Raw genomic sequence first — 2,734 nt, forward strand, 5'->3', positions numbered from 1 at the left:
GAGCTCCTTCTCAAAGCTCGGTGCTTTGATGGGGTTTGTTTGTCTCCCACAGCAAGTGGCAGCGACTGATGGCTTCGCCCTGGTGGCATCGGGGAGGAGGCAGCTGAACAACTCAGCCCACGCTGGAAACATCTGGGGGCAGGCATGACACTCATGAAAGGGGCATGGCTGGCTGGCTCTGGTAATCTGTCACCAAGGGCAGAGGTGACAAAGCCCCACAGCAGGCAGAGCTGGGATGAGTAGCACCAGGACCATCGGGGTGTCCCAGCAACTCTGGGAGCCAAAAGCAGAGAATTCACACCGTTAYAGGAACAAGGACACCACGTGCATGACCCGATGCTGCTCAGAGGGGACAGCAGCCCCACACAGGCAGAGGTGTCCCTGCCAGGGACTGGTGTCAGAGGCAGACTGGGGGCTGCTGATGGCTGATCTCACGCCACGGGCCAGGCTCTGTGCCTGTCAGCACTTGCCATCCTTGGGAAAGGTTTTTCTCCTCACTTCAGATTTCTTCTTCCCATCAGAGAGGCCCACAAACCTGCGTCAAACTGAAACCACCAAAAAAACCCAGCAAAATCCCAGCAAAATCCCTCGAATCCAACAGCTGGMACCTCGAGAAAACCTCAGTGCACCAAGAACCACCCTGGGACAACCACAGCCAGACCCAGGCGCTGCCCTGGCACCAGTGGGATTCCTCCAGACACTGAGCATGTAGCAGGACCAGCACTGGTGGGCAGGACACATCAGTGTCCGACCATCCCCATGGGCACGAGTCCAGTGTGGCTCCTGCACAACAAACACCATGGGGAGCCCATTCCCTGCCAGCACTGGTGCTGCCCCCACCATAAACCCCCAGACAGGATTAGGGATGCCGGGCAGAGCTTTAATTACTCCTGGCTSCCTGGGGCCAAGCAGCCGAATTAACTGGCTTTGGGGCTGGCACAGCAGGGAGTTGCCAGCTCTGATGTCTCAGGATCYTGGGGCTTCCCCTTGGCTTGGTGGGGTAATCCCAGGGCAGGCACAGAGCCACTGACCACCTGCAGCATCCTGGTTTGGGCACACTCTGGCCCTTGCCTGGGCAGAGATGTGCTGCTGCCCCGTGCCAGGGCACTCCAGAAAGGGATTTTCCCTTCGTGCTGATAACGACCAGCCCCAAGTCGCTGTAATGCCACGCTGAGGGCACAGCCCCGGGGTCCCACAGGTCTTGTGCCARCCCTCTGCACCGAGGCCAAATCCAGCACAGCCCCAGGCTCGGTGCTAATCCCCGCTCAGACCTGCGCCAGCCCAGGAGGGACAGGCTGGAAGGACCTGAGGATTAAGCTCATTTCAGCATCGAATTAGTCCCGATTGGGGTCTGGAGACACAATTTCATTTTCTCTGCCATGCTCCAGTGAGCGCACACAATGGCACTAATCCAGCYACAGCCAGACTGGATTTGCTGGGCAGGACCCAGGTGGTCAGCACGGGCACCAACTGCACTGCTCCGGCCACATCCATCCCCTCAGATGGACACTGTGCTCCAGCTCCGCTTGGGGCTGAGGGGATGGTGCAGGAGCCTCCTCACCCCTGGCATGGCACATGGTTTTGTTTCTGGTGAGCAGGGAGAGCCAGAGGGACACCAGAGCAGCTCCTGCATCCCCTCACCACACTGCCAGAGTTCATCCCCAGCTCTGCACACAGAGATGCTCTCGCACCAGAGGATGGAGAGAGGTAAAGCCTTGCCTTTGGAAGARGGGATACACAGACATCCAGGGATGCTGCCAGGAGCGGGGACTAGTCATACCAAGAATAAAACAACACAAACACCACTGGTTTGTGCAACAAAATTCTCAGTCAAATCCAGAGAGGACTGAAACAGAGCGTGCGTCCACATGCACACAAACATGTCCAGGTGAGTTTTGGCTTTCCTAGCTCCAGGGTGGGCTTCACAGCCCCTGAAGCAGCAGMAGAGCCTCCCCCCTGCCCCAGWGCTGCACYGTAAGCACCACTGCAGCATCTCCACGAGTGGAGCCAGAGAAGCTGCACCCCTGGGCCCACAGCCCAACAGCACCAGGGTCGGGTATTCACAGCAGGGAGGACAAAGATCATTTTACAGCAGACCCAGCTGGTGCGAGGACTCAGAACTGCCAGCAAGGGCATCCTCTTCCTCTGCTAAAGGCTTTGCAGGGCCACTGAGTGACAGGGATGACAGGCCAGACAGAAGGAGCACCCAGCACGTGGTGGGCAGGGCTGGGTCCAYGCTGCTCTGGCTCTTTGAGGCCATGGCACCCGAGCACCAGCCTTTTCCCCAGTTCCCTCCYCATCTCCCACAGAGCCGTGCTATAAACCAGCACTTGGAGCTCGTAACACAAAGTTACATTGAAAATGGAGATTGCAAAACTCACCCGTGACTGTTTGAACCGGGAATGGGTTGTGACTCTGCTGTGGTTCGGCTACGCTGCTGTGGCCACCCCAGCCCGGCAGCACATCGCTGMTGGTACAGCGGGGAGCAGGAGCTGGCAATCCGGCAAGCACTGGGCACGGAGCGCCTGCGAGAAGCCCGTGTTCCTGGCCCCTCTGGTGCAGCCAGATGGGTGGATTCTGCTTTATCAGCAAGTCAGCTCAGCCCTATCGGCCAGGAAGCCGCGTTCACAGTGTGCCTCCCCCTCGACGTTTCCCAACGCGGCGGGAGCAGCGGCGCACAGCAGCCTACCTTTTATCAGCCAGCAGATGTTGCTAGAACTGTTGCTGCATGTGA

At 58.5% G+C, this 2,734-nt stretch overlaps 1 protein-coding gene across 1 annotated transcript in view; it reads right to left on the minus strand.

Moving 5' to 3' along the window:
- Window positions 1-2,734, minus strand: part of LOC130581463 (signal transducer and activator of transcription 5B) — a 14,374-nt gene extending 11,640 nt beyond the window's left edge. The window contains exon 1 of the mRNA XM_057379576.1: window positions 2,382-2,734. The gene's annotated coding sequence lies outside the window, so the exon portion shown is untranslated. The remainder of the gene's footprint in view (window positions 1-2,381) is intronic.

The sequence above is a fragment of the Malurus melanocephalus genome, unplaced genomic scaffold, assembly GCF_030028575.1.
Source record: "Malurus melanocephalus ecotype Western Australia unplaced genomic scaffold, MMel_1.1 scaffold_411, whole genome shotgun sequence".
In the NCBI taxonomy this organism is placed as follows: domain Eukaryota; kingdom Metazoa; phylum Chordata; class Aves; order Passeriformes; family Maluridae; genus Malurus; species Malurus melanocephalus.